This window comes from Lasioglossum baleicum, chromosome 8 (assembly GCF_051020765.1).
Source record: "Lasioglossum baleicum chromosome 8, iyLasBale1, whole genome shotgun sequence".
Taxonomy (NCBI): domain Eukaryota; kingdom Metazoa; phylum Arthropoda; class Insecta; order Hymenoptera; family Halictidae; genus Lasioglossum; species Lasioglossum baleicum.
Window position 1 is genome coordinate 12,798,917 of NC_134936.1, and position 22,278 is coordinate 12,821,194.

Sequence of the window (22,278 nt, forward strand, 5' to 3'; positions counted from 1 at the left end):
TTGGGTTACTTCGAATTTTACCCATGTGAAAAAAGGTGATTAGAGGACCGGTCGCCGATTGTTCCGCCAGCGAATGTTCATTAGGCCGAGCCCCGACACCCCCGGAGATCACCGGGACTAGCGTGCGAATCCTGGAATCCGCGGAAATGGGCCGAGCGGGACTCCGCGTGGCCCGAAGAACTCCGGCGGTGGAGCATCGCCGTCATTACATAGGGATGGAACTTTTGAATGATCGATCACTCGTTGTCTTTTAGACTTGGATTTTTGAGAATTACAAGGACTGTACAACAGTGTATTTTGGGGTCACTGTGTATACAGGAGTTGAGCCTCGCGTGCTTGGAACCCGCGGGAATTTTTTCACTGTTTGATGACTGTGTTACTTCAATTATTCCGCTACCTCTTGTCCTATTGTTTGGCTCAGAATCGCGAGAATGAAACATTTAGTTGTGACTTAAAAACTACAGTCTCTCGAAAAAAGTCAGATAATTCTTTTGTTTACAAGAGTGCGAGGCAAATATGGACTCTATGAATGCAGAAAATTTGTTGAACTAGTAAAATGTCGAAAGTCCTATTTATTTAGAAGCTTTCAAGCTGGCAGAAATGAATTAGGATTGAATCTAGTACCACAATAATTTAGAACATCTGGTTGTGCTTGTCTTAAAAAATTTTACGATTATTTGTAGCATTTTCAAGCTTGAGAGCTCACATAGAAACTAATTGTAATTGCATTTGGAACATGTCGGCGAACCTGTCTTAAAAATATAGCACCTTAACGATTCTCCGCATTGATTAATACGAACCACCTATGTCTGAAAAATATATTCGCGGAGTCCTGAAAATGTGTGTCATCGTCTACTAGAATTATGCATGGGACACAAAAGAATCAATTTTAATTTCACATCCCCTAAGTAAATCTGCAAACCACTCTAACTATTTCCATCCGAAATAAATCAAGTTTTTAAAATGATCTCGTAATAACCTGTAGAAGTAAAAATTGTATTACCTGAGAACATGACGAATTCAGCGGGAAATTTCTCGAAAGGCTCTTTATACGCCGACACCATCTTCCATGTGCTCGGGGCAGATCCGAAAACTGAGGTTATTTGTTAATTGAAACGTCTTTATTAAGGTCCCCGGTAATCAGCAACTTGGCCATTGTCCAAGATAGACGACGTCGAGTAGAAAGGTGGAAAGGTCTAGTCTACCACCCCCTCAAGGCTCTTCCTTTGTTTGTCCAGCAAAGAAGCTTGAAACGGTGAATCGAGCTCAGCTACATCGGTAATTCGGAAAAGCTAATTAAAAGTTGACTCGTGGAGGTACGAAGGCCGGCGCATCCACGCCAGTCGGCCCTTGAAACGCCCTCGGTCACCAAGCCGACCGCTACGAGAGGTTAAGTGAGGTGAAAACCAACCCCCGAGAGCAGAAGTCTCACCTCACCCCATCCTCTTATCCTTCTGATCCCGTTCCGCCACTTTTTCCAGGATTATTTTCGCATTGTCTTGATCATTACAAACATTTTCCTTTTCCTCGCCGTCCGTTCATCCTCCTCTTTCCTTTTCTGAAACCTGTCTTTTGGAAATGACTGCTCTCCTACCTCCGCGAGGCTTTTCTACACCTTGCCTATCGGAAAACTATTTTTATTTCACTCCTGCACCTTGCAGTGGCTGCAGACAAGTTTTCTTAAATTATTGCATTTTGCTTGAATAGCAAAGTAAGAATTTTTATAAATTTTTATTTGGATTTTGTTTCTTGAAGGCTAGCAATTTTTATTTTGCAAAAAATTCCACATACATGATCATTAGACTGCGGATCTTTATGCATTTATAAAAAAATTGAGTAGATGAAGTTAAAAATTGTAGGCAAATTTTGAAAATTGAAAATGTCTATTTATGATTTCTCCTCGACTAACCCAGGAACGTCACACTTATTTTTTGAAACATGTACTTCACACTCGGGTCTCAAAAACCCAAAGTTCTTTTTTAGAAATGAAACCAGTAAATGTCAATATTTAATGGTTTTGAGAAAATAACGAATCTTCACAGAATGCGTAAAAAAAAATTCAATCATGATTTGTTATTTTACAAAGAGTTACAATTCATGAAAGTGAAAAATAACAAGCCACTCACGCGCATGTCACATTATAATTAATGACGTTCTGGGTTTCTGAGACCACACAGTGCAGTTCCAGGGATAAATCTATTAAGACAAGAAAGAATATTCGATTTGGTTTCCATATCTTGCAATGGACGCAGACAATGTTTATTTTGCATAAAGATCCGCAGTCTAATAATCATCAACCTGTCCACATCGCCCCATCATCCGCAACGATCCGCCCGAAGACAGAGTTCTCTAATTACCCAATCGTTTCCGAAGAACGCGTGACAGCAAATGGAGCATCGACTGGCCTTTTCTCACTGTGCGAGAACATAAGTGCCGGAGGGGTGAAGGGGGCTGGGAGGGTTGCATAGTGACAGGGTCATATCCAGTCCTTGAAGCCGCGCGATCGGCGCACCTGTCGGCCCGCGCGTCGCGTCGCATCGCTTCGACTTTCTTTTTTCTCATCGGCTGTCACCGGAAATCCGTGGAACGACAGTACCGCCATCGTATCTGTCGATCTGCGGTATCGGCGACGAGGGCGATTCATCAAAGTGTTGCTGCTACTGCTGCTGCTGCTGCTGCCGCCGCCGCTGTTGCCTCCCTATCCGAGAGCCACGGCCCTACGGCTAACGAAATATTACGTCGGACCCGAGTCGAAAACATCCGCGTTGAGTTATCCGTGCTCGGTGAGCCTCTCCTAAAGAGGGAGCGAGAGGAAGAAAGAGAAAGAGTGAGAAAAATAGAGCGAGAGAGAACAGAGAGAGAGAGCAGTACGAGCGCATACCACCTAAGCGGATACGCGGAAAACGAGCTCGTAGATGGATAAATACTAAAACGTCAGTAACTCACGATCAGGCGGAACCCTCCTCTGCCATTTCCTCATCCTCTCCTGGTCCAGTCGGTCCACCCCCGCGCTCCTCCACCACCACCATCTCCTCCTCCTCCTCTTCCTCCTCCTGGTGCACCCTTTATTTTTTTTATTCCTCCTACCTATCCGTGCTTTGTACGCGACGCCTATATAGCGCATTGTATACATCCTGCAGGATGTACATCTAGATCAATAGCATTGGAAATTATCCAAACAAATTATCGATAGAGCGAAAAAACCCGAGAGAGACCGACCGACCGAGCCTCGAACCAGAGCCCGAACCCGAACCCGAACGAGGCGCTACATCACGCATAGCTTCCCTACCGGAAGAGAGCGAGAGAGCCGAACGGTATACCGAACAGAGGCCGTTGACGCGGGAGCGACAAGGAGCGTATTAAAAAATAAAAAATTGCCGTACATTTTTCAGGCATTAACGTGTGCGTGGGTGGGTTGGGGTCGTTGCCGGCTGAAGAGTCGGCGGGGGGCGAGAGTTCGATGACGAGGGGAAACGCTTTTTAGGGACGCGAAGGGGTTTACCAGCCCCTGGTCGCCCGCGTTTGCACGCCGGGGTGGAAGGAGAGGGTACACCGCCACCTACGTGTGCATGTCTCCTCCCGATTGGCCTGGCAAAGCCCCCCAGAAGCCAATTCACCGGGAACCGTGTTTAGCGCAATTTTTCAAAATTAACTAATGTTCGACAGCCGACACCGCCGCCACAGCTCACCCCCGCGCGACCACCACCTCGTTGCTAGCCCGCCACTCCTTCGCCACCCACCCCGCATAACATTAATCACTCGTAATTAATGGGGGATACCGACCAGCCGAGCATTGTCTTCCCCTCGCGGTGTCCATTTCTTAATTTGTCGCCACGGAATCGGCCGGTTCCACGCTCTTCTTAACACCCCGGTCCTTCCCCGACGTGATCGTAAATCTAACCGGCCCTACTCGATTGCCAGGAGCTGGACCCTCGAGAAAATTATTGGAAGGGGACATTCTTCTGGTTTTGCGATGATTTTTTATCTTGTCGGAAATGGACGTTGTTCAGTGGTGAAGATTTTTAGGGTGAAAACAGCACACTTGGATTTCTCAAGAATTCACTGAAAGTGAAATGAGTCGGCAAGTTTTTCACACAAAATAAAAAGACCTGGAATTTAAAAAACCACCCCTTTGCCCGTCTGCAAATCAGCCGATTCTGTGTAGAGAATTATTCTTAGGATAATCTCTTAGGCCTAAATACATTCGGAATTTGATTTAAAATAAGAATTATCAAATGATCATTATTGCAAAACAAAAACCCTTAAATTAGGAAAGACCACACCTTCGCCATGCTGAATCTCCCAGCTCTGAATAGATTTTCAATTTTACTAAAAATAACAATACCGGTTTTACTACAGAACCTTACGTTTAAAAAAACACATCCCTTTGCACTGTTTGAAATTGACAAAAAATTATATCCCACCCATATTTAATATTTTATTTCACCATAAACGATGATGGTCAAGTGGCGAGGATTTGCCTAATCGAAGACAGGGATTCGCAAAAGAGCCCGGAAAGACATCGGCAGCGGGGGTTGCAATTTCTCGGCGTTTCATCGGGCGGCGCTGGCAGTCCTCGGTTTTCGTCGCGTTTGGCGGCCAGCGTAAAAATTACGTCGACTAGAGTTTATTTGTCCGGAAATGGCGGTGCCCCGGGGGTGGTGCTTGCACGGTTATAGGTGCGGGGCAGAAAAAAAGGGGACTGGCGTAGGTGGAGGCGGAAGGGAGACAGAACGCACTGGGTGGGAGCGAGAGAATGCACGTACGTACCTACCTACCGGCGTGGTTGATGTATTGCGTATTATTTGTGTGTTGCGTTCGTTGCTGCATTGCGCGCTTTTTTCTGCTCCCACCGCCTATTATTTATTAGCACTAACGTGCAATTGTATTGATCTGCAATATACCACCCGTCCCGGCCCCACCCACGCCGATGGATTTTTTTTTCCTCTTTTCGAGGATGTATCCGGACTTGCCGGGGAATGGAAGTTTGCTACGATTGGCCCCGCGTGATGGAACCGCTGATGCTACACTTCGGTGTGTTTCGAGCGTGTCACGATTTTACTTTGCCATCTTGCGTCGCTCGACTATCCGAAAACCTAAAACAATACGACAAACTTCATCCAACTTAGCATAAATAGATTTTTAGTGAAGCAAGTTAGCAATGGTTTTCCCCGAAACTTCAGTATCAGTATTTGTTAAGAGTGAACGAAACTTTTATTGGATGGTGGTGGACGAGAGCAATGCATCAGCCGACACACACGAGCATGTTCGCGCATCTGTGTTTGAGAGAATGACGAGTGGGTGTTAGAGATGGCAAACCACATGGAACTTACCCTAAAATCTTCAAATATCTTATACTCTATCAATTTCAAAATTTTTAATAGTACATCTAAAACTTCATTCAACTATGTTAAACAAACCCCAACAAACATCTTCCACCCAATAATCAATAAAGAGAACTACTTCTAACCTAGCTGAAGAAAGCTCAAACCTGATACAATTAAAACTATCAAATCATTTAATTCTAAAACAACCAGAGACAACACAATAATTTCTATCAAGCTAGCAAATTTAAATAAGGAATGATTGGTCCCAGAGAACTCAAAGGAGAGAAATTTAGGATGACAACGCGGTAACTTCTACCAAGCCAAAGTTCGAAACGTGTGTCACGAATTTCCTTTGCCTTCTTGCCGAGTTCACCGGGAACTGTGTAATCCCTTTTCATATTTAATCGCGTCCACAGTCCGGCCCGCTGTATGCCACTCGAAAATTGGAAAGATTGCGACAAGTAGAATTTAATCTGGTTAAATCTTGCTCATCCCTTCCGAGTGGATTTTTCCCCCGAATCCTTTCGCTTCCTTTTTTATTCCCCGCGGTCTAATAGCCGAGTCGCGCGAACGACTTTATACCGGTGTACCTGTTACCGTGTTCTGCTACGCTGAGTACTCGACGGCGAACGGAAAATAAAGGATCGTCATACTGAAACGGTATTATTTTGTTTATTTCCGTGAACCCGCTTCTAGGCGTTCCCCGGGTCGTTGCTAGACTTGTCCGCGCATTTCCATCTATCGCATTTTTATATTCAGATGTTTGTGTGTTGAGATTGTTGATCAAAGACAATCAAAGACGACACACCGAATCTGATTAGCCTCGCAAATTTATTCAACTATGAAAGACTGGTTCCCAATTGGTCATAGAAGACACTTTAAATCTCGTTCAACTACGACCAGGCAAACCTCAACGAAGACCAATTTTTCCAAACATGCTAATCAATGAGGAGACTAGTCTCAAAGAAGACAGCTCAAACTACATCAGATCAAGCCATTGAGCCATCAATCTCAAAGCAACCAATGACAATCCTCTGAACCAGACCAATCTAATCCAAAAACGAGAAGATCGCTCCCAGAACAGCCAAGGCAAACAACGTCAGTCTCAACGCAACCAAACCAAACCCCACAAATCCTCTGTCCTCAATCCTCTAATCACCGAAGAAAACACCTAGCCTCATCGCAACGGTACCATGAAATCCTCGATGACCCTTCGAAACCAGCTCTCGGCAAACCGATCTCCTTACTTCCCGGGTCAGTGGATCACGGGAACGCATAAACGCGAATCAGGCCTGGGGATCGGATCGGTCCGCGGGCGTCAAAGTGAATCTAGCTCGGGCTTGCATCAGCTTGGCTATTATATCGTCATCATAACGATATAACGCGAAATCAACAGGGTAACGATACACAGACACACGGACCGGGTCCCGCGTGGCGAAACACAATAGCCTGTGCGACCTATTCCCCGTCCCTCTACGGCTTCGGTGTTCCTCTGTCCTGGAAAGCAATGGGGCAAAAGGTCCCCCGTCCCCTGTGCCCCCTGGTCATCGAGCTGATGGTGCACGGGGCGCATCGAAACAGCCGGGGCAAGCCCGCGAAACTGACCGTGCGGCGGCGGGCAGTCGCGTTGCGTTGCGTTGATGTAACTAAATGATTGGGTAAATGATTCCACAGCGTGCCGCGAGTAATTGAGTGGTGCTGGTGTGGGCGATGACTGCCGGAGAGAGCGCCGGGCACGGCCTGCCCGTGTAGGGTACCGGCTCGGTGTTGGTTCGTTCGTGAACGTGTGTGTACGTTGTACCGTCAGTGACTCTGTGCCGGGGCCACGATATGTGCAGATCAGCGCTGCACCGCGCTGCACCGGCCGGTGCATCGTTGTTGGAGGCCGTGTGCGTGTGCACACGGGCCAGACGTAGCACGTGGTGTGCGTGGCACGCGCGCCCCACGGCAATGACGAGTCATCCACGCTAGAACACCTCGCCAGGCCGTTCTCTGTCCCGTTTCCACTCGCTCCAGCCCGCTTCAGCCCGCTCGCTGACTCTTCGGCTCCGTTGCCCGCTCTCTCCTGGCCTCTCGCTCCCACTCTCGAGCGTGCCAGCGTCAGTGTCAGTGAACGTATGTGCACATGGGACCCACACACAAGGCCGCAGTTCGCGGCCGTGTCATGATTTCGCGTTTGTTTACGCGCTCTCACTGGTCACTCTCACTCTCTCTCCTCTTCTCGCTCGCCACTGATCGTTCTCTCCGACCGAGAGAGGGCTTTTTCTCTCACTCGGGTTGTCATTCGATGTATGTTTCTACGTTCTCTCTCTCTCTCTCCCTCTCTCTCTCTTTCTCTCTCTCCTGCTCCCCCGATCAGTGTTTCCTCTCGCCTGCGGTCGGGTGTTGGCAAATTTGCGTGGCCACCGGGATATGTTTTCGTTTCCAATGATTTATGCCGGCAAATGGGTCGCGCGCGCGTGAAAGTGTCATGCTCCGCGTTATCGATGACAGCTATCGATGGGAAGGTCGAGTACGTGCTTCTCGAAAGAATGCGGCTTTGTAGCGGGACACACCAACCCACCACCCACGCTACAGCCCGATCACCACCACCAATACCACCACCACCACCACCTCCGGGAATCATTCAACCGACCAACCCGTTTGGAAAATCATTCATGCTGATCCTCTGTTTGCGCCGCTTAGGGCACGCCGACGCTTCCGCCGGTCGACACCCCCGGCACGGCGACACGCCGCCGCATCGCGATGGTCGAACCGCGGATTACCGGCGCGTATGTTTGATGACTGCGGGAATAATGATACCGCCGCGGATCGAGTGGTTTTCAATTGATGATGGCAACGTCCGACTTTTCGGGACCCGACGGATTTCTGGATTTTCGTGTTGAGAATCATGATCTCGCTCGGGAAATGACGGAGCAGCGATGCTCTTGACTGCTCTTCTTTAACCCTCCTACGCTACTCGGAAACATTAAGTTGCATATGATATGCCGGATTTTCAACAGTCGATGAATTACAGGCTTCTTGATTGTGTTGCAGTAGAAACTGAATTTTTCGGTCGTTCATGTTCCTCATTTACAAGATTGTCGCCTCCATTTCGTAGTCTGTTAACCAGCAACGTGTTGATTAAATTAAATAATCACATTGATTCATATTGGAATAAAGTATATTTAAAAGTGAAATTATATGTCTGCATAAAAACTGAAGGTAATCATTAGACTGCGGATTTTATGCATTTATGACAAAAAAGGGTACGTACAATTTATAGCAGTGGACATGTTAAAAATATTTAAGGACACTAAATTATGACTTTCAGCTTAATAGGATAATTAAAAGAAGAATACAATTTTTATTCGGCCTCTGTGTCCTGCTATCAATGCGAACATTTTTTATTTTGCATAAAGATCAGCAGGCTAGTAATAATTCTGTAAATCGTAGATCAAGAAATTATACAACATTTTTAAATTATACATTAATTTATTCTGCGAATAAAAGATCACCCACTTTGTATTTCCAATACTGTAAAACGTGCACTTCTCTTTCATCTAAAATGAAAATATCTGACATATTTTTTTAGATGAATTGTATTACAGTATGCAATACAATATACAGTAAAGTCGCGTTTACTGTCCAACATCCTGTGTTCTGCACGCACAGTGATCGCATACCGACATTATTACCACGTTTTTATTAGCTCGCTTTCTTGTCTGTCTGTCTGTCCGTCCGTCCGTCTGTTCAGTAAAAATTTTGCAAATGATTTTAAACTAACTTCCCGATGAGCTACAGACTTGAAATTTTAAACATAGCTCGGAACTGGATGACAACGAAATATTAAAAAAAAATTTTTCGAGAAAGCCTATGCGTTTAGAAGATAAATTATTAATAAATTTAACCGTTACTTCAATTATTCTATTGCATGCGCCCCACGTTTTTCGTTTTAAATCTTACAAGTATTTTCATAGCTATAAAAAATGCACAATCACAAATTTTCAGGACTATCTGTACGGGGTTCTAGAATCTGTATGGGGCTAGAAAAATGATTTCATACTTTTTAGTCCGTTTTTTAAAAATTTATTTTATACTTTTCAGTCCGTTTTAAAAACGTGGTATTTTCCAAAATTTATTTTTATTAAATAATTTTCTTATGACTGCATCTACCGCGCCGAGAGTTCAGAAGAAAGCAGAACGTAGAGAAGGACAGCATGGCAGTGGAGATGACATAATAATTCTGAAGAAACATGTTCGCTGTAAAAAGACAGCATAAAAGTAAGAACAACACCTTTCGAACGTCTTTCAAACACCGCAACTCTCGAATAAAAACTCCCACAAAATTTCATTACAAAAGGCGACAGGCACGTTCATTAAAATGCGCGATTTAATTAAAATTCGTAACCGATCTATCCGCCGGCACCTCGAAACTTCAAACAGCCGGTTCGGTTTCGATTGGAATGCCATGCGGCGTTCGGCTTTAGGATCGCGTCAAAGGTATGACCGCGAAACTGTGAACGGGACGATGACCGAATCATTCATGACTACAAGCCGGTACATTTTAAAATACAATACGCAACAGCTGACAGTCATCGATTTAACGTTCATTTCCAGCGGACGATTCGATGAAATATTTACCTTGCCACGGCCCCGTGAAATAACTCCGTTTTTGCAAACAGGAAAACGAGCGGCGGCGGCGCGCGAGCACAGGTCTCTCGCGCGTTTCGCAAATTCGCACACGCTCGCTCGCGTACATGGATCCGACATAACGCAAATTACCCATTAAAGGCCTCTTGGTAGTTCGACGGTCCGTTTCACCCTGGTTTCCGGGCGCGGAGGCTCGCTTGATTATCATCAAGCTCGTACGTTTCGGCTAATCCGGGCAAGGGCGACTTAATAGAGGGAATGGATATCGCGGGCCGAACCGTTTCAGCCGAGTGACAGTACCAACAAAAAATGAGATCGAGTTCTGCTTGACAGAAGTGGGGTTCGTAATTTAAAAAACAATGGACGCTAAGGCACAATGAGGCCAAATGAGATAGGGGATGGAGCTCGTGGAGCTCTCGCAACGGAGGATGGGGGATGAAATCCTATACTGGACAAGGGGAAGGCGGTATAGGTGGTCAGGCTGGCTCCTAGCGAAAAGTTCAAACGTTCCCCGAGCCTGAACAGACAGAGAGAACCGTCCCTCCGGATTAAGCTTATGCCGCATTAATTAATTTCTATTCTTTCGCTTCCAGAAAGACCGCCGCAGACTGTAGTATTTATCGTGCGCGGAACCGGGGGAAAAAAAAACCAAGCCACAAGTGATACTTCGTTTAACCCTCGAACGGCGGACCTGCATATGAAATGTCCGAGTTTTAGCGACAACATCGAGCAAACGCGACCGCTTCCGAATCAAACTTTTTCGTCAGTAGACTGCGGATTTTATGCATTTATTACATAAATGAGTACGTACAATTTAAAACCGCGGACACGTTAAAAATATCTAAGGACGTCAATGTATTAGCTTCAACTTAATTGGAGAATTAAAAGAAGAATGCAATTCTTATTTGGCTCCTGTGACCTGCAATCAATCTCAACATTTTTTATTTTGCTTAAAGATCTAATTCTAATCGATGTATGTTGCCAAGGCAAAGCGAGGGCTTCTCGAGCGGCATTTCTGAAATTTATTTCAAAAAACAGTTGTCTTAAAATGTTTACAACGTCTGTAGTTTATTTCCAAAAACTGCTGTTGTAAAATTCATCTCATCTCCTCGATTTTTACTACTAAATTTGCATCAGTTGAAAAGTAGTCCGACTTAGACATTCCTTATTTACTAATTTCAGCCTACGCCCCTTGATGCTTAAAAAATATTCCGAATTACTGAAAATTGATTTAACTTTCGAAAGATACATTATTCTATTAAAGCAACGCTGTAGATTTAAACTAGAGTACAGTTATCATCGTAACAAAAGATCCGAGTTATTTGTTATATTATGAAATTCGGAACAAGTGGAAGACGTTCCTGTAGAATTCTTGTGTGAAAGAAGTGTTTAGGAAAGTTGCAATTTTTGCGACAAATGTGGATTATTGATAGGATGGGATCGCTTTCCATGGATCTCGGTTTGCTCCTTCGCCGCAAGTTCCAGGACAGGTTCATATTCATCACTAGCAACTCCTATCGATTGTTGGTCTAATTGTGTTACTGTGAATGTCCGATTCACCCAGCGGACCCCAACACGCTGCTGAGACAGGAACCGAAATACGGCTCCCGCACACTGACGGGTAAAAAGGGCGGTTTGCATATTTTTTAACGTCCACGGAGCATCCTGAAAATTAATGTAACTTTTATCCGTCAAAGCCGGAGCCCCGTCCGTCGCGCGGCGAACGTTTCGCGCCCCGTTCTTCCGGGGCGAGAAAACAACGGACGGGGTTTCTGTTTCTTCATCGGTAGAAAATTTTCCTCCATGGAAATAAACTTTTATTCGAGTCACGCGATACAATGCGAAATTTGCTGGATTTTCTTCCTGGCTTGTGAATAGTTTTTCAAGTTTCTTGAACTAGGCGAAAGATAGTTGGTAAACAGAATTTGTTACAGTTTCGTAACAGGGCTCGTTACAGTGAACTGTGATGGATAAAATATGTGTTAATTAAAGTTAGTTTCGTAAATAGGATAATGAAGATACAAAGAGAATGAGTTGCTCGCAGAGAACAACAATATGCTTTGAACTTCTTTAGATGTATTCATTTCTTTTGTTCGTTGTTGATGCTTTTCAGTGTGTGAAATATCTTTTTGTGTGTTTGTTTCAAAGCTATTTATTTGTTAGAATAAGTCGTTGTTCGTTTGATATGTTTATGTTTTAGAATGTATTCATTCAAAGGGAAAGTGTGTACTTTTACAAATAATTTTTAGAACAATGTGCATGTTTATATTAAATTCTATCGTTTTCTTTGTTGTCTCGTTTGAACTGACTGCGAATATATAAAAAAACGATCGAAAATAAATAAATGTCAAGTTAAAAGTGTTCTGGAGTTACGTAAACTTGAAAGCTGGGAACGAATATTTATTTCTGACTCGGTCTCATTTGTTAAACTGCAATTTAATGTCTAAATACTGCGTAAAAATTATAACACATCAATTAAATAAAACAAGAGCGATCATAATGTAGAAAACATAATAAGAAAACGTGCGTGCAATGTCGTACATGTCGAAATCTGTCTGGCGATGTTTGACCCATTCTACTGGCCCTGTTCCTGTCCGACGGGAGCAAATTCGAAACGCTTCGGGTGGCGTCCATACAACTTGCCGTCACACTAGCTCCCAAAAAATGTTGCCCAATGTTCTTGAAGTTGTTGCTAATAATTTCACAAATTATTTAACAACGTGCGAAGTAAGAGAAAAATACATTTTACTGACTAGTACATACTGTTACTCGAATTAATATTCAGACGCTCTAAAAAAGACGATACCTTTTTTAATATTGTACTATACGATTTGAACATTTTTGGGAAGCTGCAGCAATTAGGTTACTACAGGATGTGAAAAGAAATTTTTTCAAAAATAGCAATTTATCGGAATTGTAGAAAAAATACTTAAATACAATATAAGCCCACATAAAAAAGTTGTAAAATGCAACTTCCAGTATTTTTACTACAATTCCGATCAATTGTAATTTTGGGAAATATTTCTTTTCTCATCCTGTGGTAAACTAATTGCTCCAGCCTCCCAAAAAAGTTCAAATCGTATAGTACAATATTAAAAAAGTTATCGTCTTTTTTAGAGCGTCTGAATATTAATTCGAGTAACGGTAGACGGTTTCTGATTTCTGACGAACGAATCGGAAGACAGAAAAATGTGATTGTACAATAAAGAGGACGCTTAAGAGGGCACCAGGCTTAATAATCAACGCAGAACGCGAACCAGCTGCTAAACAGGGACGACGTGAAATTCCGCGCGGCTGTACCGGCGGCATCTGTCGAAGAATTGAACTTAATAACGCGCGCAAATCAGGAAACGATGTTTCCCAAGTCCTCGTAACCCTCTCCCACTCAATTTAAGCAACAACAACCGGCGTTTGATCACCCCTGAGCTGCTTAAACGAGTCCCCTTCACAGAATAATGGCGGAAAGTGAATCCGGGGATACACGGGTTGCCACTGGGTGTCTCGCTTTAACTCCTGGGCGAATTTAATCCCGCGGTTTTTACCGTCCGTCTCATGCATATTTCAATAATTTCGTGCGTCGCCCCCGTCGTGCTGATACTGTATCCTGGAAATCTGGCAAATGTTCTTTTGTAAATTAACGAAACCGTTCACCGGCGGATACGCGGCTCTCTTTGCGCGTGACGTTCGTCCTGAACAAATAACAAAAAAAAAAAAAAAGAAACGTAGAAACAAAAACACAAAACGAGAAAAGGGTTCGCGGAAAAATGCTTGTTTCCCTTTTTTAAGCGACCCCTTTTTTTCTCGCAGTCAAAGTTCGATAAACGCGATATTAGGTTACGACGGATCCCGGGACCCGCTCGTTTGATCTTCCGGAACGGAAATTTCCATTCGACGGTAGATCCGTGGGAGGAGGCGGTCACCGCGAAAACAGCTCCACGGGAATTCCCAGTTTTAAAATGTAGTTACGGATAGAAATAGGAGGATATATTGTTTGTCTTTCGAAATAGGGGGGCGGGAGAGGGACCGGACGTTTGCGCCAGCCAGTCCGTCGCGGATAAAGTAGACAAAGTCCGCCTATTTGTTCCTTTGTGGCCGCGTCGGGGTAACTGGATACGCGGTTAAATAATAAAGGAGCCAGAAGTCGCCGCGCTAATTAACAGTACCTTTGCGTCCCCGCTAATTGCACTTCACTTTGTTATATTACATTTTAAGTGGGCCGCGCGCTGAGAATTACGCGGCCGCTCATGCGTTGTTACGGTCATTTGCATAATGAACGAATGCCTGTCGTTAATTAGACTCATAATCGCGGGAACAAGCCGCTGCTGCCGACTCCGGCGCTAATGCATCAAATAATGCGACAGGAATCATTTTTCTGAGGGCTGCTGGTGTCGAGAACCGCGGAGTCGAGATTCCGGAGCGTTCGATCCTCTCAGGATAGAGAGAATCATCCATTGAGGGGACTCTAAACGTTGCCATGTTGCCAATCCAGGCAATTTTCACAAAGGTTATTGGTGTTAATAAATGCACACTGATACTTTTGAAGTAAAACAATTCTTTATTTACAACCCGCGGGTAGTTAAAGGTTAATACGATTCTGAGATCGTTGATTCATTTTTGACAACGAACAATAAGTCCATTATGCTGGTAACTTATTGATAATCCAACAAAAGTCATTCGTATTTAGCGAATTACTGGAAATTTCTGCAGTTAAAAGAGCACAAAATTCCAAGGAAACCATTGGAACGAGTGTATATCATTAATTGCACATTTCAAATTGACTTTCCTTGAGGTATGTAATTGTTTGTGAGACGGGCGTGTTATTATTGTTTTCGGCATAAATAATGTCTGTAATAATGTAATGGAACAGGAATATTTACGTTCCTTCTTAAAAGCAAAATGGAATCAGTAAATAATATGGACGTTAATTGGTAGCGTGGTGTTTGTCTTTCATTAGCAAACAAATTAACTCAGCACTTGTAACAATCCCACGGGCAAAAATGTATTTGCGCATTGTAAAATGCGATGCAATATTGTTGGTTTTCGAGTAATGCTTGAATAGGGATATTGTTGTGCAAATCGCACTTATTTTTCTTCTTTATTAGTTGAAATGTCGATCTGGAAATACACTTGAGCTACAAAATTGACATTTTCACAGTAGAATCACATTTAAAATTTCGTCGGGTTCTCGAAATAGATTTGAACAAAATGTAAGGTGGAGTGGGGTAAGTGCGTCCTAGTTTTTGCAAAGTTGGACTTTAAACTGATGTATTTTCAGTCTGGTATGTAAAAACTTAACGCTCTTGGTATCAAACTCTTGCCACAGTTATTACTGATGAATTAGTATTATGTAGGATTTTAATTTTGCTTGAAAATTATTATTTTGATCGGATATTGTACAAAAATGGGGCAAGTGCGTCTCTGAGAGTTAAAAATGCTTTCAAACTTTGTTTCAAGTGCTACGGGGCAAGAAAAGAATTATTACCAAGGCTGCTACAAAATGCTTTTTATTGCATTAAATATATTGTTTAGTTTTATAGTTACGCACTTGCCCAGTGTAATAATATTTACAGGGCAAGTGCATCTTAGTGTTTTTCTCAATAAATTTTAAAAAACACAATAAAAACGGTTTTTTAAATGTAAACCTACATCAATATTTGTTGTACTTACCTAAAATAACAACACAGAATATATGAATAACATGTAAACTATTTCATGTTCAGGGTAACCTCAAAGTTGTACGTGTACCTCGCACGTGACTGTTTGGCATTGGTTGATTTAAGCGAGGAAAACACCTTTATTCTTGGGCGGCATTTATGTCGAATAGTTCATACTAACTTATACTACATTAATGAATACAAGCTAGAGAAATTTCGTTCATATTATAATAAAAATAACCAATTAACGCACTTGCCCCGTTGACGCACTTACCCGACTCTACCTTACCCAAAAATTTCGCGAGTCGAGATACGGTGAACTCTCGATCGTCGTGAATGATCCATAGTCGAGGAACTCCGCGCGCGAGGGGTAGTTAAAGTGGTCCAGTCGGGGGTTGAGGTAGTCTATCAGATGAGCTGTCGGACGCGATAATTTTCCATGTGAAAAGAGAGTCCGCGGACCGGCTGGTGTGCAGCGTGCGGGGACTGCGTTTTTCCGCCCGCGCTAACTAGTATGCAAAAAAGCCTTGTCGCAATAAAGGTGTGAAGGAAGGCAAAACTTCCGTGAAAATCGCGACGCGAGGATAATGTATACCAAGCGCGTTTGCTCTATCGGCTCCTGTCCGACGCTATCTTCAACGTCGGCGATGTTTCCGAGCGCGCGCCCTCTGTCCGCCTATGTGAGCGCGGCGAGGTCCGGTGAGGAGGGGGCAACACCGGGACCTCAAATGACTCACGCAAAAGTAAATTATACATTGAAAGGGTTTAATATAATGAAACGCTCCATATGCATGAGAGAGGCCAGCCTGCCGCTTTGCACAACCACGTCCCATACGGTGTGCCCCAGCTCGCTCGGCGCGTTTTCTCTGCGTGCCACTGACGTATCGTGAGTTCGATGAGCCCAGATCGAACGTCTCTACGAGCAGAATAATGGCGCTTGCACGCCGACGGGTTGAAAAAAACACACACACACACATACACAGTTTAGGAGAGCCAGTCGATTCGAGAGAGGGAGGGAGAAAAAGAGAGCGAACCGTAATTTAGTCTCTATAACCAAAGCGGTCGTCGCGCGTTCGCTATATTGCCGGTGACGCGATTCCTTCCCTTTCTTTTTGCAAATTTCCACAACCCTCCCCGAAAGCTTCGCGTGCGTCCTCCCGTTTTCCCGATCGATTATCATCGTAAATGCGAAAACAACCGACAATGAGTTGATCGAATCGTACCGCCGCCGGATTGGGGATTTGCTTCGGGAGGCGGATCCTACGATTTTGGTATAGCGAAACTGATAAACGGTGAACGATTGCAGACAATTAGATGAACCTTCTGTTGAATTGAAAGTGGTGTTTTTCATTTTCGTGTACGTTGGTGCTGTCAAATAAAATCAAATAAAATCTTGAATTTTTTAATCTTCGACCTAGTATTTAAAAAATCTATTGTCCACGCTGAGACTCTAATTTGATCACCGACTGCAGTAGAATAGGTCCGCAGCGACAGGGCACCGGTGACAAGGCCATCAGCCGCTCACCTGGGCGCAAAGATTAATTCATAGAGCCATCGAATGGGCCTGCGAAGATAATCTTAGCGAGCACGGGCCGGAGGTAATAGAGGGGGATGATCGAAGGCGCAGAGGGAACGGGGATGATCGCAGAAAAAAATCCAGGTGGGGGAAAACTGAATGCGATATCGGCGAAATTATTTTCGATCTCCCGCGCCAGTTCGTCCGGAATCGTTCAACGGAACGGACGGCGAATGGACCTGACGGTACTTACGGTGAGAAAGGGTGCGCGATCGGGAAGAATGGAGTGAGAAGAAAAGGGGGTGAGAAAGCGGAATGCGCCGCGCGGATAGAGAGGATAGAGAGAGAGAGAGGAATCGCCGTGGGCGGTTGCGAGCGATACTACGGGGGGCCAGGGACGGCGTGCGGGGGCGGCTTAGTCGCAGAAGGGGGGAAGAGCGGAAAGCATCAAAAGCAATGTTTGGTGGCGCTATAATGAAATGAATTTATGCAGAGCCGTAATGCCTGAATATTTAGCAACCCTCTTCTGGTTCTGTTCCTGGCCAGACCGTCACCCTAGCCTCTATACCGTATTCGAATTAAATTCGACCACTGGACCTCCATTACAAGCATTGAAACGACCTCGGCCGTGGTAACGGGATACTTTTGCATGAAATATTTTCCACACGATCCCATTCCGTGATACTGTCTTCCTGCAACGGGGTTGACGAAGTGCCGTAAACCCACTGTCTCTAGCTCTACGCGCAACTTTCACCCTTTGACTACTCGTTACCGCTAGTTCATTGAAACGAGGATGTTTTCGGCTGGAAAATTACTCCGGGCCTTCTTCTCAGGGTGCTGTCCTAAATGAATTTTCTTCTTGGGTTGCACTTGAAGCAAACATATTTTACACCCTAGAAATAGTAAGTACTTCACTCTTGTTTTTCTGAGAAAATATATCTCGGAACATACACAGAAATAAATCAAACAAATTACAATATATAGATTGCTTTTTTGATAATTGCGGTAATCTATAGATAGATCAATGACATGCAATAATTTCAGATTTCTAAAACAATTCAGAAATCCAGAATGAGTGAAATGAAAGGATACAGCTCCGATGCTTTCGCCGTTTCACGCCTCACTCGTGTGGCGCCAGTAGCCAGGATGAATCTCTGCGAAGTATAGCAAATCAGCTATGTTCGTCACCACATCACTATATTTCTCCCGAATTCTTTTGTTCAACGCAAATTTGAACGTGTATTAAACGTTATTCAACGCAAGTTTTAACATGTAGCGTTATTCAACGCAAGTTTTAACGTGTATTGAACTTGTCAATTGAATGGGTTTCAGATTTCATACTGAAAATTAGAAAAATGATTGTTCTTCAGTCATTTACATCAACTTTAATCATTGTACTCTAGTTCCCAAAAGTGACTAGCACAGAAATTTATTTTCGAATTTCAGATTGTCGCAGAATTTGGCACGATCAATACTCGAAGGTAAAAATTGCTTTTTAACTCTAGGCAATAGTATCATTCTCCACAGACAACTGACGCTGCCGTCAACGTGTTAAACATGCATAATACACCTCTTTGTACCTATTTCAGTAAATATAGGTACACAATCAATGCCTGTAAATCTAGCATTAATAGAATCCAATATATTGGCTTGATGCAGAAGTAATGGGAATATTGGCGTTACTTCAATATTACCAACTTGCTAAGTGAATGCAAGGCTGGAAATGTCAATACAGTAACTTCAACTGTCTCCAACGAACATTTGTTATAATTTAACACGTATTAAACACATTGTTACAGTGACCAAATTACATTCTCTTCGAGTCAATACTAAATCCAGTTTATTCTAAACATTCTGAAGACATTCACCAGTAAAAGAATATAGGTTTGTAGAATTTTAGATTACCACCATTCTTCAATAATTTCACTTACAAGATTCACAAAATTGTACTGTTACTGCTTCAATCTTCGTTCGATCCATCTGAATGAATTGTTTTCACTTGCATTTATTATTAGACCGTGGATTTTATGAGAAAATAAATGAAATTTGAAATAGACACTGTGTATCGGATGTTGCACACGACAAACAACAAATGAATTGACAGAGTACAACTTAGACCAGGCATGTCAAACACGCGGCCCGTCGACAAGTAGTTTTGCGGCCCGACCAAAAACTTTGAAACTGTTGATGACAATTTATAGGTTTCACACACTCCAAATTCACCCTTTAGCGAGTCAATTTCACCTTTCTGTAAATCAATTTCACCCTTTCGCAAATCAATTTGACCCATTAAGAATATTTGAAAATAATTATTTATTTATTTCAATTACTCAATACTCAATACTCAATACGCAACAATAAATATGTGTTTTCATTTCTAAAATTTACTAATCAGAAAATGGCTACACTGGATATACATATCTACACTATTCAACACAGTTTTCGCACATTACAAAGTTATTGAATTGGTAATTACTTTTAAATAAGTATTTAGTGTACATCTTTGCAATAAATAAATTTGATTTGATCTGATTTTTTCTACAAAAACTTACTTAAAAATACTTTATTTGTAAAAGGTTGAATTTTATTTACGAAAGGGTGAAATTAATTTGCAAAAGGGTGAAATTGACTTGCAAAAGGGTGAAATTGACTTGCAGAAGCGTGAATTTGGAGTGCAAAACATGTACAAGTGGAATTAAACGAAATGCAGTATGATTCCGTGTTGAAACAAACATATATAGATGTTGTGATTCCACATTTTTACAACTATTTATCTGTCGACCGATTTCCCGATATGTTATGTGCAATTAGGCGTATTTCAGCTATGTTCGGTAGCAGTGGTAGCACATGCACATATGAGCGAACCATTTCAAAGTTAAAAAATAATAAAACTGCGACAAGGTCAAGATGAACAGACCAGCGTGTGTACAATCAATTTCAAAAATAATTACAGTTCAACAAATTCAACCAAATTTTGAAAATTTCGTTACTGAAAAACATTCCCAAGTTTCTTCGGAACAAAAATGAAATAGTTTTATTCAAATAAAATAAACTTGATAGAAAAAACAACTTTTGTATGTATGCTATTTTGTATGTGTAACAGCAACGTTAATAAAAAAGATGTTTCTGACTTAGACGATCATTTGACATCCTCATAACAGAAATACAATGTCGATACTTTTGTGGCCCAGCGCGTTTCTCTCGTCGCCATAAAACAGACTCGGCTCGCTAGTTAACCGGCCGTATAAATATGCAATTAACAACGGGGATGGTCTGGGTAATTTTCGCGGGAATTTACGGTGACCAGAGCCCGATGCCCGCGTGTTTACCATAGCTAATGCGGGGCGCATGATTGGCGTAATAAATAAGTGATTATCGTGGCGCGAGTATTATTTAATCAACGAAGAAAGTAATCGGAGAATCGTCGTCTTCGGTTCTCTCGATCGTTTATCCGCGCTCCGGGAGCCGATCATTTCCATATAATCGTCGTTCCCAGGGGACCCATATGTCTATTAATATTCCGAATGCACGCGAGATGCCGAAATATTTTAATCATGGCTAATTGGCGAGTAATAATGGAGTTCCACGGCGTCCAGACCTAACCGGCTGCCTCGAGTTCCTTCGGTTTCTCACTAGCCCCGGAGCTAAGGAGACGCCCGCGTGTTGTTGTCCACGGCACTGCCATTGAATTCGGACCATCCTGGCTCCTCGGGCGTGTCTGGACACTTCTGGCATTTCCAGTGTCGCGTAATAATTTCGACGCTTTGATTATGCCAGGCGATTCGAGCGCCGCTGACTGGGGACGCGTGCTCCGACGGTTTTATTGAGCGATTTCGGTTCTTGCGTTTTTATTCTTACTTGTAGAACATGTTTAACATCGCACAGCGGTGTAACAAACAATTCTTCAGCTTTAATATCGGAACGAATCCGTCGAAATGGTTCCTCAACGGTACCGACACACAATTTTTCAAATCTACAGAACTTTTTATTTTACATACATACTTATCTTCAACAAAACGATAATTAAAGAATACAAGCTTCCAGATTAATTTGATTGCTTTATTTTGATTAGATGTAGCTACTATACAATAATATTTCAATGCAAAATTAAATAGATACATATACTATTTGAATAAATGTTGGGAAAAAGAAAACACTGAACCTACCGAGCCTTAAAAGTAACTGGTACACATGTCCCCTTATAAATATGACAAGATTGATTTTATTCAGACTTTGTGATGCCCCTATTGTAATACGTGCTCTACTAAAGATATCTATACAACCATTCCTTATGAAATCATTTTTATTATTTCAATAATTGTATAATAAAAAATCTGGAACCAGTCATTTTGATCGGTGGTGGTAGGTTTAGTGTTAAGAAATTGTGGGATGATTACGGACAGCTCTAGAAGTCAAACTGGAAAACAATTACTATATATTTCATAATACAGGTCCTTTAATAACAAAAAATCGCCTACATCCAAATTTGAGAAAATTTATGAGTTACCGAAAGCACAATCAAACAGTTCTAAACTAGTTTTACTCGCACCTTCAAAATCTTGAACAAAAATGCAAAAGATTTCCTAATTCCTCGATTGGAAAAAAAGCTGAAGATTAGAATTAGTTTGCAACCTGTATGAAACGGTGTAGCCATCTTCTCCGGTACCACCATAACCGTTTTAATTCGCATTACGGCGTGCTTCGATCGTGGAAAATAATTTCCGAGCCAGCCGAATTGGCTGGTCGCTCGTCGTCGATAGCATTTACGTCGGAAAAATGGCGAAGGTTTTTAGCGTCGGCTCCGGGCCGAGCATCGTCAACCGACTAATTACTCTCGTGTCTCGTCACACGGCCGCCACGGTTGCTGTTTATACAAAGAACATATTATTTCAATTTAGAAAAAGGGGAGACGCACGGCCGCGAGTTCGAGCGGGTTTTTCCGCGGCGAACCCGGCGACGTAATGGCGATTCAACCGTGTATCAATCTTTTTAATTAGTGCCTCGATGAAATTGAATTATTAATTAAATTACGACGTTTTCCGGCCGCTCGTTATCGAGCTACACACCTGCTGAAACGAGACATTTTTTATGAAAATAACTCGTCTCTGCGGTCTGATTGCATCCTATCCGGTTTTAATTGTACGCTCGC